Source organism: Gossypium hirsutum, chromosome A01, assembly GCF_007990345.1.
Source record: "Gossypium hirsutum isolate 1008001.06 chromosome A01, Gossypium_hirsutum_v2.1, whole genome shotgun sequence".
Classification (NCBI taxonomy): domain Eukaryota; kingdom Viridiplantae; phylum Streptophyta; class Magnoliopsida; order Malvales; family Malvaceae; genus Gossypium; species Gossypium hirsutum.
The window spans coordinates 95,587,654-95,610,078 of NC_053424.1; the positions used below are offsets into that span (position 1 = coordinate 95,587,654).

General features: G+C 34.1%; 1 pseudogene; it reads right to left on the reverse strand.

Moving 5' to 3' along the window:
- On the reverse strand, positions 1 to 21,382 carry LOC107917467 (glyceraldehyde-3-phosphate dehydrogenase, cytosolic-like; annotated as a pseudogene).
- Positions 21,383 to 22,425: the final 1,043 nt, after the last annotated feature.

Here is a 22,425-nt window from a genome sequence, read left to right on the forward strand (position 1 = left end):
TTAACTTCGACAAGCTTGGGTGGACGCCATGTGAACTATCAAGTCAATCACTCGAGAACTGCAAAACAAAACATGGAGCAAAGAAAAATGAAACAAGAGACTTGAGCTTCATTACCTGTAACCCCATTCGTTGTCGTACCAGCTGACTAGTTTCACAAAGTTCTTGCTTAGAGCAGTACCGGCTTTAGCATCAAATATGCTCGACCTGATTAAACCACGTAAGATCAAACAGTCGCTATTGATACTGGAACGTATAAGTCTATTTCAGATTTGTTGTTATTTAAAAAAATAAAATCATTTGATGTATGTATAAAAAATAGTTACAGCTATCAAATACTTAAATGAGTAAAAATATTATTTCATAAATTAAACGTCTCATACTTGAGAAAAAAGATTTACAAAGATAATGATTAAACCATGAAAACTTGAAACCCACACGAATCTACCACTGAATCAATGGCATGATTGACCCTATTCTAAAAATATAATAATCCATAATTCAACAAATTCAAAATATATAATTTAAAGTTTAATCTTGTACGAACAAAATTAACCTGAATGCAATAATATAACCAGCACCAATCAGAATTTACACCCAAATGGAACCATTGGTACAGCCGGTACCAAAATGGAAATGCCTGTCTAATAACATAATAACAACAAAATCGTTTTTACTTGCCTGCTGTCAGCAACAAAGTCTGTTGAGACCACGTCTTCTTCAATGTAACCCCTTAAGCTTGCCCTCACATTCTTCCCAGATACCGTCAGATAGTTGGTGAGAAATCAAATAATCATACCATTAAGACAATGATCAAGTCCTCAAGAAGGATTATTTGGGAACTTAATAGCTGCTTTGATCTCGTCATAAGATGCAGACTTCTCAAGTCGAACAGTGAGGTCCACAACTGATACATCGACTGTAGGAACTCGGAAAGCCATTCCAGTCAATTTACCATTGAGGGCAGGAAGAACCTTTCCAACAACCCATTTATTCACAATGAACACACGTATTAGATTGAATTGAAGTTGAACTGCTGAATCTGCTAAACTATCTTACCAACTTCCACAACTATTGCAGAATAAGAAAGAATCAATCAATATTACTCGGATTCACTTTTGAGGATTAAACACAACATGTTCAAGTTTACAAAGATTTCCAAGCAACTTGAAGGATTGTAAATGGATTCAAGGCAGCGATACTTAAAGAATTGAACAAATACCTTGGCAGCACTGATGCTGCTGAAATGATGTAGAAGGAAGCAGCTCTACCACCTCTCCAATCCTTCATTGATGGGCCATCAACAGTCTTTTCTGTGGCTGAAGGCAAAATAATTTTTTTTGTAAAATCTGGCATTAATCCATTTCAAAAGAGCCCTAAAAGCCAGAGTTAAATAAAAAAAAGTTAACAATGATGGAACGAACCGTAGTCATGACACCCTCAACAATCCCAAATTTATCATGGATAACCTTGGCAAGGGGAGCAAGTAGTGCAACTTGCATTGGAAACAATGTCGAGCTCTGGCTTGTAATCCTTCTCGTTCACACCCACTACAAACATTTGCTTGGAGCAGAGATCACAACCTTGTAATCCTTCTCGTTTACACCCACTACAAACATTTGCTTGGAGCAGAGATCACAACCTTCTTATCACCACCCTGAGAACAAACACCAACAATAAAAAATATTCCGATCAAGCTTCCATCTACTTACATACTAAGAACAAATACAAAAAATCCGACAATTGTTTTCCAAGAAAGGAACCTTCAAGTGAGCAGCAACCTTGTCCTTGTGATAGCAAGTTCATTTCGTGTTTTTAGTATATTTATTTTTGGCTAATTTTTGAATAAGATGCTACTAAACTTGTGTTTTCCTTATTAGGGATGAAATTCGAGTGCCGAAATTCAAAATCAAATAAAATGGGCTAAATTGGAATGAAAAGCAAAGAGGAGGGCCAAATTGAAGAATTGAAGAATTGAAGAATTATTGGTTGACCGGTTAAAATCAAGTTTTTGAAATTGTCAAAATTTTATATATAGTTTAAATTTGATTTTTAGTTTATATTCTTTAGGAGAAATCTTGCTAAATTTAGCATGAGTATTGTGTATAAATACTTAGTGTTGGTGGCCTTTTGAGGGACACACTTTAATACACATTTAATCTGAGGAAAAAATAGTTCATTTCTTTTCTCCATTTCTGCGTCAGTAAAGTTTTGGTATTCTGCCATTATTTCTTCCATTTCAACACTTGTTGGGTGTGGGTCGCGCTATGTAGGGAACCCTTACTCCGGTCAACCCAACTTAAAAGGGGTTGTTTATTTCTTTTGTTTGGTTACAAAAAGGAAAGTTTCTGCCACATATTTATTACCCTTTTTGGATTTGACAAAAAACCATTCTTTTTGGCTTTTACATATGGATGTGGGCAGCCATTTATTGAGAGCCAAAACCAAATTTTAAAATAGAGAGATTAAAGGCTGTCAAAAAAATAGAGGAGAAATCAATTTTTTTCAAGTTTGGTGCAGCAGTGATCAATCTTCGATCGAAGGTCCATCCGTGGTTCAATTGAGCTGATTTTTGGACAGCAGCTAGGCGATAATGTGTTCTTGACTTTGTACATTTGGATTTTTCATTCGAGCCTTGTAGCGTCGGAAATACCCGTTTTTTAGTAGCTGCATTTTTGGTGATTTTCTTTCATTTTTCTCTCTTTTGCTAAAGATTACATATTGTTAGCCTTGTTGGAGTTGAATGCTTGTTGTAGGCTTGATATTGTGATCTTGTAGTTGAACATTTGATGATAGTGGAGCTTTTGATCGGAATCTAAAGTCCCGTGATTTTTACCCTTGATTTAGAGGGGTTTTCCACGTAAAAATACCAGTGTCTATTTATTTATTTTTGTTGTGGTTGCATTGGTTGATTTGTGGTTGAGTAAGGTTGCTAAAGAACATATTTTGTGCTATTGTGCTTGCCATAATTTTTTACAGGAGTTATAAGGAGAGAAAGAACACCAGTTGTGCTTTACTTTGTTTCGATTATTCATTTTCTTCCCAACAAACTGGAATCAGAGCTCGGTTATTGTGTCAGATAATTATGGAAATCAATACGAGCAAGATGATTGTGTTGAATGACACAAATTATCAACTTTGGCGGAATAAAATGAAGGACTTGTTGTTTGTGAAGGCTTTGCATCTTTCGGTCTTTGCTACTCAAAAACCCGATTCGAAAAGTGATGAAGAATGGGAATTTGAGCATCAACAAGTGTATGGCTTTATTCGGCAATTTATTGAAGAAAATGTTTACAACTACATTGATCAGGAGACACATGCTCGAACATTATGGGAGAAGCTTGAAAGCTTGTATGCTTCGAGGTCGGGCAATAACAAGTTGTTTTTGCTAAAGAAAATGATGGCGTTGAAATACAAAGAAGGAACGTCTATAGCTGACCATGTTAGTGAATTTCAGAGTGTGATGAATCAGTTGCTTGGTATGGGTGTCAAATTTGATGACGAGATTTTAGGGCTTTGGCTACTTGTTACTCTATTAGACTATTGGGAGACCTTTCGGGGCTCGCTCATTAATTCTGCCCTACAGGGTATTATTACTTTAGATTTGGCTAAGAGTGGTATGTTGAATGAAGAGGTTAGAAGAAGATCTCATGGTTCTACATTGTAGTCCGATGTGTTGGTTATCGAGAACAAGGGGAGGAACAGAGACAAAGATGGAAAGGGTAGAGATAAAAGCCGAAGTAAGTCAAGATTGAGATACAAGAATCTTGAGTGCCATTATTGTGGTAAGAAAGGCCATATCAAGAAATATTTATTCAAGTGGAAGAAAGAGAACAAATGTGGTGGTGATAAACATAATCGAAATTATGATGAAAAATCTGAGCGTGTTGCTACTGTTACTCGTGAAGATCTGTTGGTTATTTGTGATGAGAATTTGGTCAACCTAATATGCGACTAGACTAGTTGGGTGACTGATACTGGTGTATCACTTTATGTCATGTCGAGGAAGGATTTCTTCACATCTTATACTCCTAGTGATTTTGGGGTATTGAAGATGGGTAATGACAGTTTGGTTTCGGTTATTGGTATGGGAGATGTTAGCTTGGTGAGTAATAATGGAACAAAGTTAACTCTCAAGGATGTCAGACATGCACCGGATATCCGTTTGAATTTGATTTCTGCAGGAAAGCTTGATGATGAGGGATTCTGTAACACCTTCAGTGAGGGGCAGTAGAAACTGACTAAAGGCTCCTTGGTTGTGGCTCGAGGAAAGAAGAGCTCAAATTTATACTTGATGCAAGCTTTGAATTCTCGAGAGACAGTGGATGTGACAGTGAATGACAGCTCAACTGAGTTGTGGCATAAACGACTCAGTCACATGAGTGAGAAGGGGCTTAACTGTTTAGCAAGGAAGAATCAACTTTCGGGTTTGAAGAATGCTACACTGAAGAATTGTGCTCATTGTCTAGCAGGAAAGCAGAGAAGAGTTTCGTTTAGAAGCTGTCCTCCTCATAGAAGATCAGAGTTGCTAGAGTTGGTCCATTCAGATGTTTGTGGTCCAATAAAAGTAAGGTCACATGATGGTGCACTTTATTTTGTGACTTTCATTGATGACTATTCAAGAAAGCCGTGGGTTTACACTTTGAAGTCTAAAAATCAAGTCTTTGAGGTGTTTAAACAGTTTCAAGCATCAGTTGAAAGGGAAACAGGGAAGAAATTGAAGTCCATTTGTACTAATAATGGTGGCGAGTACACAAGGTCATTTCATGAGTATTGTCTGTGACAGTGAATCAGACATCAGAGAACACCACCAAAGGCTCTATAGTTAAATGGGTTAGCTGAAAGAATGAACTGAACATTGATTGAGAGGGTCAGATGTTTGTTGTCAGATGCAAAGTTTCCAAGATCGTTTTGGGCTGAAGCTTTGAATATAGTGACACATGTGATAAATCTGTCTCCTAGTGTTCTTTTGCGAGGTGATGTGCTAGATAGAGTTTGGCTTGGTAAAGACATGCCATATGATCATCTACGTGTGTTCGGTTGTAAAGCATTTGTTCATGTTCCAAATGATAAAAGACCCAAGTTGGATGCCAAGACTCGACAATGTATTTTTATTGGTTATGGTCTAGATGATGAGTTTGGTTATAGACTATATGATCCAGTTCAGAAGAAACTCGTGAGAAGCATAGATGTTGTCTTTATTGAGGATCAGACCATTGATGACATTGATAAGACGGAGAAAGTGGATTCACAAGATAGTGGTGACTTGATCGATGTGAATCTGGTTCCCCTAGACTCTTCACCAGATCCTATCTAGGATGATGTGCATGGTGATATTAGTGATGACCCTCAGGATATAGGTGACTTTGATACTCCCATGGATGATGTTATGAATGATCAACAAGCACCTCTTGCTCCACCAACAGTTCCACTTCGAAGGTCTTCTAGAGATCGACGATCTTCTGTTAGGTATTCTTCTGATGAATATGTTCTTTTGACTGACGGGGGAGAACCTGAATATTATGAAGAGACTATGGAGAGTGAATGCAAAGATCAGTGGGTTGAAGCAATGAAAAATGAACTTCAATCCTTGCATGAGAACCATACCTTTGAGTTGGTGAAACTGCCTAAGAGCAAAAGAGCTTTGAGGAATCGGTGGGTTTACTGGTTGAAGCAAGAAGAAAAGTCTTTATCTCCATGATACAAGGCTAGATTGGTCGTCAAGGGTTATACTTAGAAAAAGGGGGTTGATTTTGAAGAAATATTTTCTCCAGTTGTGAGGATGTCCTCTATCAGAACTATACTGAGTTTGGTAGCTTGTTATGACTTAGAGGTTGAACAAATGGATGTAAAAACTACTTTTCTTCATGGTGACTTGGAAGAAGAGCTTTACATGGAGCAGCCAGAGGGCTTGTTGCACAAGGGAAAGAGGACTACGTGTGCAGATTGAAGAAGAGCTTGTATGGTTTGAAGCAAGCTCCAAGGCAATGGTACAAGAAGTTTGAGTCTGTTATGGGGAAGCAAGGCTACAGGAAGACTACTTCTGATCATTGAATGTTTGTTAAGAGATTCTTTGGTAATGATTTTATAATTCTTTTACTCTATGTTGATGATATGCTTATTGTTGGTCAGAATACTTCTAGAATTGAGAAGTTGAAGCAAAAGTTGAGTAAATCCTTTGCAATGAATGATTTTGGGCCAACAAAGCAAATTCTTGGCATAAGATTGACACGTGATAGAAAGGCCAATAAATTATGGTTATCACAAGAGAGGTACATTGAGAAAGTACTTCAAAGGTTTAGTATGGACAAAGCTAGAGTGGTGAATTCTCCCTTTACTATGCACTTCAGATTGAGTGTTAAACATAGTCCTTCCACAGAAAAGGAGAAGGAAGAGATGCAGAAAATTCCTTACTTTTCAGCCGTGGGTAGTTTAATGTATGCAATGGTTTGCACGAGACCAGATTGGCTTATGCCTTTGGTATAGTTAGTTGGTTTCTTTCTAATCCAGGAAGAGAGCATTGGAATGCAACGAAGTGGATTATGAAATATCTTCATGGCACTTCCAACATGAAACTTTGTTTCGGCAATGAGAAACCTGTTCTTGTTGGGTATACAAATTCAGACATGGCCAGAGACATTGACTCGAGGAGATCTACTTCAGGTTACTTGATCACTTGTGCAGGGGGAGCTGTGGCATGGCAATCGAGATTTCTAAAGTGTGTTGCATTTTCCACCACCGAATCAGAGTTCATTGCAGCAACCGAAGACTGCAAGGAGATGCTTTGGATGAAGAAGTTTGTGCATGAGCTTGGTTTTACTTTGGAGAAGTATGTCCTGTATTGTGATATCCAGAGTGCTATTCATCTTGGTAAGAACTCAACTTTTCATGCTAGATCTAAGCATATTGATGTGAGGTACCATTGGATACGAGATGTTCTTGAAGCTAAGTTGTTAGAGCTTGAGAAGATACACACTAATGATAATGGTGCTGATATGTTGACAAAGGCCTTACCAAGAGGAAAGTTTGGAGCATGTTGTTTGGCTTCCGACATGGAGGCGTTCCCACATAATTGGAGGGGGAGATTTGTTGGGTGTAGGTCCCACTATGTGGGGAACCCTTACACCGGTCAACCCAACTTAAAAGGGGTTGTTTATTTCTTTTGTTTGGTTACAAAAAGGAAAGCTTCTGCCACATGTTTATTACCCTTTTTGGATTTGAAAAAAGCCATTCTTTTTGGCTTTTACGTGTGGATGTGGGCAGCCATTTATTGAGAGCCAAAATAAAATTTTAAAACAGAGAGATTAAAGCCTGTCAAAAAGAAGAGAGGAGAAATCAGTTTTTTTCAAGTTTGGTGCAGTCGTGATCAACTCTCCGATCGAAGGTTCATCCGTGGTTTGATTAAGCTGATTTTTGGAAAACAGCTATGCGATAAGGTGTTTTTGACTTTGTACGGTCAGATTTTTCATCCGAGCCTTGTAGTGTCGGAAATACCCGTTTTTCAGTAGCTGTATTTTAGGTGATGTTCTCCTATTTTTCTCTCTTTTGCTAAAGATTACATATTGTTAGCCTTGTTGGAGTTGAATGCTTGTTGTAGGCTTGATATTGTGATCTTGCAGTTGAACATTTGATGATAGTGGAGCTTTTGATCGGACTCTAAAATCCCGTGGTTTTTACCCTTGATTTAGAGGGTTTTCCACGTAAAAATACTGGTGTCTCTATTTATTTATTTTTGTTGTGGTTGCATTAATTGATTTGTGGTTGATTAAGGTTGCTAGAGAACATATTTTGTGCTATTGTGCTTGCCAAAATTTTTGACAGGAGTTATAAGGAGAGAAAGAACACCAGTTGTGCTTTGCTTTGTTTTGGTTGTTCGGTTTCTTCCTAATTTTTGGCTAATTTTTGAATAAGATGTTACTAAACTTGTGGTTTCCTTATTAGGGATGAAATTCGAGTGCCGAAATTCAAAATCAAATGAAATGGGATAAATTGGAATGAAAAGCAAAGAGGAGGGCCAAATTGAAGAATTGAAGAATTGAAGAATTATTGGTTGACCGGTTAAAATCAGGTTTTTGAAGTTGTCAAAATTCTATATATAGTTTAAATTTGATTTTTAGTTGATATTTTTTAGGAGAAATCTTGCTAAATTTAGCATGAGTATTGTGTATAAATACTTAGTGTTGGTGGCCTTTGAGGGACACACTTGAATACACATTTAGTCTGGGGAAAAAATAATTCATTTCTTTTCTCCATTTCTGCGTCAGTAAAGTTTTGGCATTCCGCCATTATTTCTTCCATTTCAACACTTTTGCTAAATTTTTTCCCAAGTCCCTTTCCCTTTCCACTTACCACCATTTCCATTAAAAATCATTTCTATATGAGGAGATATGAACTTGCACTAAAAACTTTTCAACATGGTATTCGCTATCTCTTCGGTGTATGGATAGTACAAATTCGTCCCTTAAAGTCAATTCAGTTTTAATTCAAAAAGTGCGCATTCGATTTGAGTTGTTTGGCGTATAGTCAGAAAGTTGAGTTGGCCATGCTGTATTCGAATTCTCGCGAACAAACTAGCGTGTTCAGGTGGAAAAAGCTAGTTAGATTCCGTCAAGGGAGATAATGATCAGATTTAAACGACCCAAGTAGTTGAAGTTGTTGATTTGAGTTGGATTCTTCAGAATGCAAGGCTGCCGGGGTCTTGAATTGCGAACGCGTGTTTTACAGTTAGATAATTGGTAAGGGTTGGTTTGCAGGTCGTACCGGAATCAACCACGAAAGGAAGAATTGACGGCTGGGACGTTCTTGATTGCTATAACCAACTTATCGCTCGAAAGGGAAAATCTATTTTTTCAAGGATCGATTCAAGTTCAGACTGTACAAAGGCTGAGGCTAAGCTTAAATATATTTAATTTACCAATTTAATTCACTTAATTTCATTTTACAAACATAATTTTGTTTTTATTTTATTTTATGTTATTGTATATTTGTTTATTTTCTTCTCTTTATCAACTAAATTCCCCATTTTGTTCATTTATATTACAGCTCCGTACATTCAAGTCGGGGGCATGACAACTGCCTAGACTTAGAAATCTGGTCACCAAAAATAGGAAAATTAGGAATCACAGTCCCAGTAGGATCAACCCTACTACTCTATACTACTATTTAGTATTATTTTGTTGTAAGAATTTATATTTGGTGGTTTCAACACCTACCAAATTTTGGCGCAATTGCTGGGGATTGGAAATAATTTTTTTCTAATTTTCGTTTGTTTTCCTTATGACTAGGTCAATACTAGGAACCTTAGAGTTTGAACCAAAAATCGATAAATTAGCTTGAATGCTATGAAAAGAAGTTATTTGACGCTGAAAACAACCGCAATTGAGAGAGGAAAAATATGAAACTCTATCTTACATAGAAGCAATAGATGATACATTTAGTGAACCTAAAGAAATGGTGAATCAAACCATTAGACAACTTGCTACAGAACTGGATGAGCAACAACCTTTGTGCATAACTTATCCGATGGGAAAAACACCATTTGAATTAAAGTCGAGCTAATTAATTTATTTCCCACTTTTCGTGGTTTGAAAAACAAGAACTCTCATACCCATCTTAAAGAATTTTACATGGTTTACACAAACATGAAACCTTAGGGAGTGACCGAAGATTAAATTAAACTTTGTGCTTTTCCTTTCTCGTTACTCGACTCTACTAGAGAATGACTATTTTATTTACCTCTAGGATCTGTTAATACATGTTTTGACATGTCTTGTTTATTTCTTGACAGGTTCTTTCTAGCAACTTAGGAAGATGGATTAAGGAAGGTTATTATTGGAATTTGAAAAAAGGAGACTGAATAGCTCTATGACTACCGGGAGCGAAACAAGAAGTTGTACAAGTTGCCCACAACATGGCCTACCTGAACAATCACTTCTTCAATATTTCTATGAGGGGTTACTCCCTATGGAAATGAAAATGATTGATGCTGCTAGTGGATGAGCACTTGTTAACATGACTCATTAAAGAGCGAGAGAATTAATTTCAACCATGGTTGCGAATTCCCAACAGTTTCAACCAACTATAAAATCCACAAAAAGGGTTCATGAGCTAAGTACTCTATCAATAGTAGATAAAATTGACGAGCTCACTAATGTAGTTAAAAGTTTGATTTCAGTAAAAACGAATCCAACCCGGTTGTGCGAAATTTGTGTCGAGCTTGATCATTTGATAGATTCATGTCCAATCTTACACGAGGACACAACAACACAAGTAGATGCCGTTGGGATCTTCCCAAGGCCACCTCAAAGGCGTTAAGATCCATATTTGAACACTTACAATGCAGGGTGGAGGGACCACCCAAATCTAAGTTATGGATCAATTAATGTTACAACCAATCGTACCAACCAAAACCGCCTCCGCTTCAATAGTATCAACCCCTAAAGTCATTTCTTGAAACCATAGTAGAGAGGTTAGCTGTTAGCACTGAAAAGTTCCAACAAAAGGTTGAAGCACACTTTCAAGAATAGGTCAGCAAATAAGTAAGCTTGCGCTTACGGTTGGTTGTTTGGAGACCCAAGGGAAATTGCCATCTCAAACTAAACTGAACCCAGGACAAAATGTAAGTGTTATGACCTTAAAAAGTGAAACAGTTTTTGGAATCAGTACCTGGCATATGTCGTGATCACGACACCGAATGGGAAGAGTAGAAACAAGAACCAACAGCTCCCACAAATTCAGCACCTCTGAAACCGTTCTTGGTACCACCCTAATTCCCTAGAAGGCTTGTCTAGTGTAAAAGGGAAAGATAAGAGAAAGAGATCCTAGAGATGTTTCGAAAGGTAGAAATTAATATCCTCTTGCTTGATGCGATCAAACAAGTTCCACACTATGCGAAGTTCTTAAAAGAATTGTGCACTAGTAAGAAGAAACTCCAAGGTAACGAGTGGGTAAATATAGGAGAAAATGTCTCTGCAGTTCTACAAAGGAAAATCCCTCCCAAGTGTAAGGACCAATGTATATTTTCTAGATCTTGCAAAATAGGTAATATTGGCATAAAGAAAGCCATGTGTGATTTAGGAGCGTCTATTAACGTAATGCATTTATCTATTTTTAAATTACTAAACATGGGTTTTTTGAAAGAAACATGGGTGATTATTTAACTAGCAGGTAGGTCATGTGTGTATCCAAAATGGGTGTTAGAAGATGTACTCGTCAAGGTAAATGAGCTAATTTTTCCTGCAAACTTTTAAGTCATCGACATGGAAGATGACAACTTAAAAAATTCTTTTGATATATTACTTGAAAGACTATTTTTAAGGACAACACATATAAAAATTGATGTTCGAAATGGAACACTTACCATGGAGTTCGATAGGGAAGTGGTAAAATTCAATGTTTATGAGGCGATGGGCCAACCCAGTACAATGTCAAATATTTCTAGTGTTGATATTATTGAACCACTAACAAAATTACATCTTGAATATCATGAAGAGGATGAGTTACAAACTATGTTTTGCTAGAATTTAGACCTTGATACTATGGATAAACTGGATAGCTAATTTGTGAAGCCGTTATTCTTATGGAGAATTTACAAGTTCTTAGAAGTCAAGATAAATATTTTGAACTGTCTCATTCTAAAACTAAACTCCTGCCTTCTATTTTGCAGGCTCCAGAACTAGAACTTAAACCATTATCAGAACATTTGAAGTACGCCTTCTTAGGTAATGGGAACGCTTTACCAGTGATAGTGTTTAGTAAACTTTCAAGACTGGATCGAATCTTGAGGGACTACAAAGAGGCAATCAGATGGATGATTGCCGATGTAAAAGGTTTAAGTCCTTCAACCTGTATGCATAGAATTCTGATAGAAGAAAATGTGAGCCTGAACGGAGAAGCTCAAAGACACTTCAATCCACCAATGATGGAGAAATCCAGAAAATGCTTCAAGGTCAATGAAAAAAGGTTGAAACCTTTCTATGAGAACTTCTAAGTGCACGCAATAGAAGAATTAATTCTCGAATAACCAACGAATAACACTCAGGTCGTCGAGCTAACTATGTTAAACAAAAGTACTTTTTGGGAGGCAACCCATATTTATTTTAATTTATTTAATATCAAATTAAGTTTAATTTATGTTGAAAATAAAAGTAAAAACAACAAGATTCTATTTAATCTATTTTAATATGTTGTTTTCCAGGAACGATGGTGGAGGTTGTCTTTTTTCAACCAAAAATAAATCAGAATCGAATTTCTTTTGTGGCATAGGCACACCTTGTCAAATTTCAATACTGCCATTTGTTGAAACATACACCCAAGACCGAATTGATCAGAACCAACCCGAACTGCCCAAACCACCCTAGGCCAAATTAATACGAGGAGTCCACTTGACCATTCTATCTATAATTGTTTTAAAATTGCACATTGAGGGCAATGAAGGCTAAGTAGGGGGTTCGTAGGACATGTCATGCTATTTCTTCTGTGCATATGTTAATTCTTATATTAAGATTATTCCTTAATTCATTTAAAAAATGCACTTCCAATTCCTATGCTTAGTTTATTTAAATAAATTAGGTAATTAATAAATAACTATTGCTTACTTTGATCGACAAGTATTTTGTAGAGTTAAAAATGTTATGGCTAAGTCAACACTTCATAAAGATTGGTGGCTCTTTAAACTTTCCTAATAAAAGCACTTATATAAATAAATAAAAATCTACTAATGGCTTAGTTAAGAGTGAAGATTCAGGAATGTGACCAAATTGAGTAACCGGAATGAGGTGCTTGGGTTGTTATCTCATTTCGCATAAAAAAAATTTGAATGATGAACAGAAACTTGTAACACTCCGCCAATCGAACTGCCTTGAGAAATAAGAAATAAACTGATTAGGGATATGTCAAATTGAGTAACCGATGTGAGTGCTTGGGTTTTCATCTCATTTCATGTAAAAAGATTTGACAATGTCTCAAATTTGTTGGAAAAAAATAGAGAAAAAAAGAAAAAAAAGAAAAAAATATTGAGCACAATTGTCCCACAAGTTTGATTAAGCCTAAGTCTAGTGAAGTAGTTGAATTTTACATAATGTTGGAAATTTTATAAAATGCTTATTGATTAAACCTAGCAATTGCTTATTTTTGATTCATCTAATTGTTTGCATTATGCTTGGCTAAGGAAGGAGATTTGATTTCGAAAAAGATTATCGAATGATTTTTGGTATAGAGTACACATCATGCTTGAGGACAAGCATTGGCTAAGTAGGGGGAATTTGATAGCAAGTTAATTTTATGCTTTTAATGTATTTATTTTTGGCTATTTTTTGAATAAGATGCTACTAAACTTGTGTTTTCCTTATTAGGGACGAAATTCGAGTGTCAAAATTCAAAACCAAACAAAATGGGCTAAATTAGAACGAAAAACAAAGAGGAGGGCCAAACTGAAGAATTAGTGGTTGACCGGTTAAAATTAGATTTTTAAAATTGTCAAAATTCTATAAATGTTTAAATTTTATTTTTAGTTGATATTTTTAGGAGAAATATTGCTAAATATAGCATGAGGAATGTGTATAAATACTTAGTATTGGTGGCCTTTGAGGGATACGCTTGAGTACACATTTAGTTTGGGAAAAAAAATAATTCATTTCATTTCTCCATTTTTGTGTCAGTGAGGTTTTGACATTCTACCATTATTTCTTCCATTTCAACACTTTGGCTAAATTGTTTCCCAAGTCCCTTCCCCTTTCCACTTACCACCATTTCCATTAAAAATCATTTCCATACGCCAACTAACATGATTAATTTCATGCTCAACTAGTTCCCTTTTAGCTTTGGTCCAATTATCACTCCGACAATACAATCGTGAGAGTATGAACTCGCACTAAAAATTTTTCAACACGGTATTCACTATCTCTTCGATATATGGATAGTACAAATTCGTTCCTTAAAGTCAATTCAGTTTCAATTCAAAAAGCGCGCATTGGATTGGAGTTATTTGGCGTACAGTTGAGAAGTCGAGTCGGCCGTGCTGTATTCGAATTCTCGCAAACAAATTGGCATGTTCAGATGGAAAAAGCCAGTTAGATTTCATCAAGGGAGATAGTGACTGAATAGTGATTGAATTTAAACAACCCACGCGGTTGAGGCCGTTGATTCAAGTTGGGTTCTTTAGAATGCAAGGTTGCTACGGACTTGAATTGCAAATGCGTGTTTCGCAGTTAGATAATCGGTAACGGTTGGTTTGAAGGTTGTATCGGAATCAACCACAAAAGGAAGAATTTATGGTTGAGACGTTCTTGATGCTATGACCAACTTATCGCTTGGAAAGGAAAATCCATTTTTTAAGGATCGGTTTAAGTTCAGAGTGTACCGAGAATGAGGCTAAGGTTAAATATATTTAATTTAATTCACTTAATTTCATTTTACAAACATAATTCTATTTTTATTTTATTTTATATTTGTTTATTTTGTTCTCTATATCAACTAAATTTCCTGCCTTTGTTCATTTATATTACAACTCCGCACATTCAAGTCGAGGGCACAACAGCTGCCTAGACTCAGAAATCTGGTCACCAAAAATAGGAAAATTAGGAATCATAATCTATGTGGGATCGACCCTACTACTCAATAATACTATTTAGTATTATTTTGTTGTAGGAATTTATATTTGGTGGATTCGATGCCCATCACCTTGTCAGTAAACACTCCGGTTGACTCAACAACGAACTCATCTTCGGTCTCTGACCATGGAATGTCTTCAAGATTCCTAAACCATCGCTTACAATAGTTAAAAATAAACACAAATAAAAGTAGATAAGATTTTCTTTTTTGGTCGATGGAATGGTTATTTTTACCTAATTCCAAAACCAATGACTGGTTTTTCATCGAAGAGAAGAGTTTTGGAGTCTTTTACCTTTATATCGTGATGCTTCCACTGACCGTGAATGCTGTCATATTTGAACATGTATGTCACATATTCCCGGCCAATAATAATTATTTTTTATAAAAAATCCTAATTTAAGAGTTTAAACACAACTTTTAGCCAGTTGATTAATTAGCCATTGCCATGTAATTTGTCGTAATAAAGGGATCATTGACGGTAACAAGTTTAACATCGTTCCTCTGAAGAGCAACTCTAGCAACCAAACGTTCGATTCTTCCAAATATTGACACATTTTTATTTTTGGCTTAATGACAAAATTGGACTAACGTTTACATTTCTGTATCTTTTTTAGCCATCAAAATTTCTGTAAACAAATTTGATGAAAGTACCGTTAAAAAAGTTAACGGAATGATGTGAAATATTTTATAGGATGTAGTTTATTACTTATATAACTAAATAAAATAATTACACGTGAAAAATAATAAAATAAATAAATAATTCATGAAGTTAAAAAAATAACTCTTAATTTAAATAAAATAAACATAATTATCTAAAAAAATCAAAATGAATGCATATTTTTATTTACTTAGAGGTTTCAAAAAGATAATTAATAAATCAAACTGAAAATATTGAATGTGTGCATTCATTTTGAATTTTTTAGATAATTATTTTTATTTTATTTAAATTAAGAGCTATTTTTTTAGCTTCATGAATTAATTATGTTATTTTTTATGTGCAATTATTTTATTGGATTATCTAAGTAATAAATTTTATCTCATTAAAGATTTCACATCATTCTGTTAACTTTTTTAACAGTAATTTCGTCAAATTTGTTAAAAAAGAATAATTTGAAAAAAAGAACAAAGCTCAACAATACAATTAGGACTATTTTGACAAAATATGTAAACATTAGTGGCCAAATTTGTCATTAATCTTTTATTTTTCATGTTTAATTAGTAGTGAAATTATTTAAATGCATTTAAAATTATAATAAAAATAATAGATCGGGTGATTTCCGTAAATCCCGATATTGATCTTCTTGTCTGAAGCTGCTTAAATCATGTCAAAACAAAAGTAAAATAAAAAATATTTAAATTAATGAAGAAATAGTGTATTAATAGAACGAATGGAAAATCCAAAAAAAACAAAAAGGAAAATGAAGTGAAGTGAATTAACCATTGGCAATAACGAGGAAAATAAGAGAGTGGAGATGTAAAATTTAAGTGAGTCAGAGAGCCAATGAGGGGTTATTTAAAGCAAGGCTATTTTTTTTTATAAAAGTCACTCGATTTTTTTATTATTATTTATAAAAGTATCTAGCTTTCTAATGAAGTATGTAAATAACTTGAAATGAATAGTGAACATGAGTGGTGCCAAAGAGTTTGGCTTTATCACCTTATCATGTCAGTCAATGATTGGTCCGATTGCTTAAAAAATTATTCATTTGAGTGATGCCAATGTATTTGGCGTCACCAATATAAATACCCCTCCAATATCTGTATTTCGTGGGAGGGAATAAATTTTGGGTGCTGCCAATTAAATTGGCATCACCTAATTCACTTTTTTGGTAGTGCCAATTGGATTGGCGTCACCCCCAAATAATAATAATAATAATAATAATAATAATATTATTATTATTATTATTATTATTTTACGTCACCTCATGTGAAAAAAAAATTTACAAAACAAGTTTTTATATAGACATCTGTTAAGTATAACTCATATTTCAGTCAAATTTGAGAAATAATTTTCTAGTTAAACTTTATTTATTTGTTTCAATTAAACTCTGATTAGTTTATATTATTTTATTATTATTTGACTTATGAATTTATCCTGTAAGTATACTCTTTTACAACCTTAGAAAATACACACATTAGAGATTAGAACTCATAACACATTTAGAGAATTTTGTGTTTACGTTTTAAGGGTTCTTTTTTTTGGGTTTTCGAGGTTTAATTTTTATCTTCATTTTTGTACTCTTCGTTCTTTTACTATTATAGTAAAATTATTTTTACCCGTGATTTTTATCCTCTTTGGAGGGGTTTTTCCACATTAAATTTGTGCGTTTAATTTCTCAATTTCTTCTGCTATTTTTACTTGTTCGTTGCTTAATCGGGTCGATCCTCAACAAGTGGTATCAGAGCTAATTCAATTTTCATAGATTAGCCCGTTTAGAGATGGAAGCAATAAGGTTTGAAATTGATAAGTTCGATGGTGAGATAAATTTCAATCTATGGCAAGTTCAGATGATGGCAATTCTAGTTAAAACCTGCTTGAAAAGGTTGTTATCGGGAAAAAGCTTGAGAATCTAAATAAAATAGAATGGGAAGAGCTTGATGAAAATGCCTTGTCTACAATTTAGTTGTGCCTCGCGAATACGGTATTGCAGGAGGTATTGATGGAGAAAACCTCATTCGACTTGTGGAAAATGTTAAAAACTCTTTATGCAACTAAGTCTCTGGCTAACCATTTAGTGTTGAAACAACATTTATTTACGTTTTGCATGAACGAAGGTAAGCTTTTTAGAGATCACATCAGTCAATTCATTACTCTTTTAAATGATTTAAAGAACGTTGAGGTTCAGATTGACGATGAAGATCAGACTATGCTATTATTGTGCTCTTTACCTCCTTTATACAAGTCTTTCAAGGAGACTTTGATTTATGATATAGACAAACTCTCGTTTGAAGATGTGAAGGGTCATTTGTTGAGTAGAGACAAACTTGACAATGAGTTTGGTTTGGATAGCAAAGTAGATAGACAAGCTTCCGTTTTGGTAGCATCAAAGAAACGAGACAAAAGGTGTAGTGATTGTAAAAAGTTAGGTCACATCAAAAGAGATTGTTATAAATTGCGAAATAAAAGAGCTGTTGAAAGTAACGAGGAAGATGTAGCTAGTGCTAATTTAGCCGATGAAAGTAGTGATGATTTCTTGTTAGTGTCAACGAGCGATAACTCCAAGTTTACGTTCAGTTTACGTTTGAGTGGATCCTAGATTCGGGATGTTCTTTTCACATGTGTCTCAATAAAAAATGGTTCTCCACATATAGTTCGGTTGAATGTGGTGTTGTGCGCATGAGAAACGATTCATCTAGTAAGGTAATTGGTATTGGTACTGTTAAAATTAGGATACATGATGGGACGATTAGGACACTCTCAGATGTTAGGTATGCACCTGATTTATCTCCTTGAGTATTTTAGACTTGAAAGGATGCAAAATCAACATCGAGTCGAGAGATATTAAAGTATCTTGTGGAGCTCTCGTTTTGTTAAAAGTTAAAAGGACCGACAATCTTTATATTCTGGAAGGTTCTATAGTGACTAGTGAAATCGGACATCCCTCGTTCGTTACGGAGTCGAAGTCAACTCATTTAGAGTGGAGGCAAGTTGGTCATAGGAGGGAAAAAAGGTATGATCATTTTGTTGAAGAGAAGTTCTCTTTTGGATGCAAGTTTTGAAAAGTTAGTTTACTGTGTTCGTGAAAATCAGACCCGGTTAGTTTTGATTTAGCAATGTACAAGTCAAAAGCTAGAAGTCTTCCAGTTTCTAAGCATAGATTCGACCTAGTTAATTCACTGCATAGTTCAAGATAGGCTCGTGGCGGGCTTTGACAAAGATGGCGTTGTGGAAATATGAGTCAAGGTGGAGATTTGTTAAGTATGACTCATATTTTAGTAAAATTTGAGAAATAATCTTCTAGTTAAACTCTGTTTATTTGTTTCAATCAAACTCTGATTAGTTTAGATTATTTTATTATTATTTGACCTATGAATTTAGCCTATAAATCGACTCTTTTACAACCTTAGAAAATACACCCATTAGAGATTAGAACTCATAACACATTTAGAGAATTTTGTGTTTACGTTTTGAGGGTTCTTTGTTTTTGGGTTTTCGGGGTTTAGTTTTTATCTCCATCTTTTGTACTCTTTGTTCTTTTGCCATTATAGTAAAATTATCTTTTCCCGTGATTTTTTACCCTCTTTAGAGGGATTTTTCTACGTTAAATTTGTGTATTCAAATTCTCAATTTCTTCTACTATTTTTACTTGTTCATTGCTTAATCGGGTCAATCCCCAACAACCTCAATTCTCATTTCCCTTATTTTCTTAAGCGATGTGAGATATGAGTGTATATAAACTCATAATCTCATTTGCAGTTTGTTCCTAGACAAGGTAGGATTGCTTACTCTTTTAACTAACAACATAAAATTAAAGGCTACATTTAGTTCTTAAAAATTAAAGAAAAAACTTTGTACAACATTAAATTCTAACAAAATATATTTTGTTTTCTTTAAATGCTATCCTTTTGTTTGAGATTGTTTAGATAATAATTTGAGGAGGTTGGTTATTAGACAACTAATTATTATCTTTAAATTATTTTTGGGGTAATTCTGGTAAATAATTCATGTTACTTATTTTATAATTTTTTTTATCATGAAAATTTTATATATTCGTACCGTAATTGTGTTATTTTTCATTTTATAATCATGTATTAATTTATATTTAAAAATATTATTTACACTTGCAAACTTTTTATCTTTTTTTTACAAATAAGAAAAAAATAAAAATATTCTTATAATAAAATATTATTTTGTAAATATGTAAAATTATTTAAGTAATTTTCTTGGTTGATTTAGTCTGAACTTGACACTAAATTTATATTATTCTTTTATTTTATTTTTTATAGGAAGAGAGGCAGAGTTGTTTCATGTTTGTATCTAAAATTGTGTTAATAGAAGATTAAGTAATAGTACAAATTCTTTGACATAAAATTATCTATTGACTAATGTACTTTTTACTTTTAGAAATATAGAGAAATGTAAAAATAAACATATCGGGTTAATATAATAATATATAATTATTGACAAAATAAAATCTATATTTAACATATTCAAAAATAAAAACTAAAACATGCGTCACTATATTATCTCTATTAATTTTACACTTTAATATCCATATATAAAATATTATGTGTTGCTATATGTGTAAGTTTGTCTTTTTATTTTTACATCGATAATATTTGTATAAGAGTCTATAATTTTTTTATTTTGTTAGAGTTTAATGCTGTATAATGTTTTGTCTTTAATTTTTAAAAATGAAGTGTAACCTTTAATTTTATGTTGTTAGTTATAAGAATAAATAATCTTACATTATCTAGGAACAAACTGCAAATGAATTATGAATATATATAGATTCATATCTCACATCACTTAAAAAAAAGGAAATAAGACTTGAGGTCTATATAAAGACTTGTTTTGAAAATTTTATTTTCACATGAGGTGACACCAAAAAAATAAAAATAAAAAGATACTGGGGGCTGCCATGGGTGACACTGATCTAATTGGCACCCCAAAAAAAAGTGGGTTGGGTGATGCCAATCTAATTGGCATCACCACAAAAAAAATTCTCTCTCATGAAATATAGGTATTGGAGGGGGTATTTATACTGGTAACATTAAATACATTGGCATCACCTAAAAGAATAACTTTTTAAGCAACCGAGTCAATCATTGATTGATGTGGCAGGGTGGTGATGCCAATCTTATAGGCACCACCTATTTCCACTTTTCATTTCAGATCATTTAAGTACTTACTTGAAAAGATGGGCTATTTTTATAAATAATTAAAAAATTAGGTCATTTTTAGAAAAAAAAGCCTTAAAGCAAAGAGATTGAGTGTAGAGAAATACGAAAGTGAATTTTCACGTGACAAGGCATCAAAGTTTACATCATATAGCTACCGTATAAAGGTTTTAATTATTCCTTGGGAAGAAAAAAAAGCGGAAAGGTACCTAGAGCCGCTGTTTTTCTTTTACAAATTTTGCATTAGCTGCTAGATTTAGCAGGGCTTGAGGACTAGTAAATACACGCGTGCGTTAATGGTATCTGCTAATTCATAGAAGTTTGTTGAGGAAGACAGTAAAATTCACTTGCTTGATTGAGACTGAAAATCATGTTTCTCATTTTAGAACATTCAGCGGCTTAAAAGCCGTTGGTTTAAAGGGCTGAACAATCTTACCCTAATAATATAAATACAAATAGTTTATTAGCAAAATAGAACAACCTAGAAATTAATTATGAAATAGGCATATTGCATAATAACTAGCTGATGTGGTTTGATAAATCGGCAGCACCATCCCCACTTCCCCTATAAAATCATTAGTTTTTTTATAAAAAAAATAATTTTTTTGTGTTGCCATTGTGTTAGGCGACGTTGGTATGTATTTTTTTAAATAAAATACCTGTATTTCTTTGGGTATTCTGGAGAAAAAAAATTTAATGGTATCGCTGGTGTGTTAGGTTGCACCGGTGGGTTTTAAATTTTTTTAAGTTGATCAAAAGATGTCTGAAAAAGGAAAAAAAAAGAAGCTAGAAAGTAAAAAAAAGTTGGGGAGCACGTATCTTTTGCTGCTGTTCTCTTACGTTGGTGTCGTTAATGGGTCTACTAAATCTTTGCATGGTGTTGCCGTCACTGACAATGGTGGATTTGTCAATGATTTTCAGTTCCAAGACCATGTTTCAAATTATTTGGCTTGCAGTGGTGGGGGATACGCCGATTCAACTTTGCATCGTTGGAGTTTCTCGGTTCCCGAAATGTGTTTTACCGGTAAAGATGAGAATGAAAGATTATATTTGTTAAAGTTTTATTTTTTGTTTATAGAAGGAAGGGCGATATTCTTTTATACTTCATGTACCATTATCGCCCTTCCTTCTTTAAACAGAAAAGGAAACCTCAACAAATGTAATCTTTTATTTTCATCTTCACAGGTAAAACACAGTTTGGGAACTGAGAAACTCCGACGATACAAAGTTGAATCGGTGTATCCCCCACCACTGCCGACTAAATAATCTGAAACATGGTCTTGGAACTGAAAATCATCGACAAATTCATCATTGTCGTTGGCGGCAAAACCATGCAAAGATTTAGCAGGCCCATTAACGACACTGGTGTAAGAGAACGACGGCGGTGGACGCGGGCTCCTCAACTTTTTCTTTTTACTTTCCAGCCTTTTCTTTTCCTTTTTTTAAGACAATTTTTGATTAAATTTAAAAAAAATTTAAAACCCACCGGTGTCACTTGACACGCCGATGGCACCATTAAAATATTTTTCTCCGGTACACCCAAAGAAATAAGGGTATTTTGTCAAAAATATATATTGGTGCCACCTGATATAATGGAGACACCAAAAAATTATTATTATTTTTTAAAACTAATGATTTTATAATGATTAGGTGAAAATGGACGTAGTGTTGTCGATTGGTTAAGCAGCACCAACTAATTACTGTGCAATCTGCCTATTTTGGTAACTAATTTCTTAACTGTCGTATTTCGGTAATAAATTATTTCTTTATATATTAGTAAGGTATAAAAGTCAATATTTGAACGTTTGCTAGTGGTTGCTCCGCATGGCATTGGTTGCTGGCAAATTGAAATAAAATAAAATTACGAAAATTATAATTTATAATAAATAAATGGTCTATATTTTAAATTATCAAATATTACTTTTTATAAACAATGTCAAATATTATTTTTTATCCATTCCAATCTAAATGTGTTT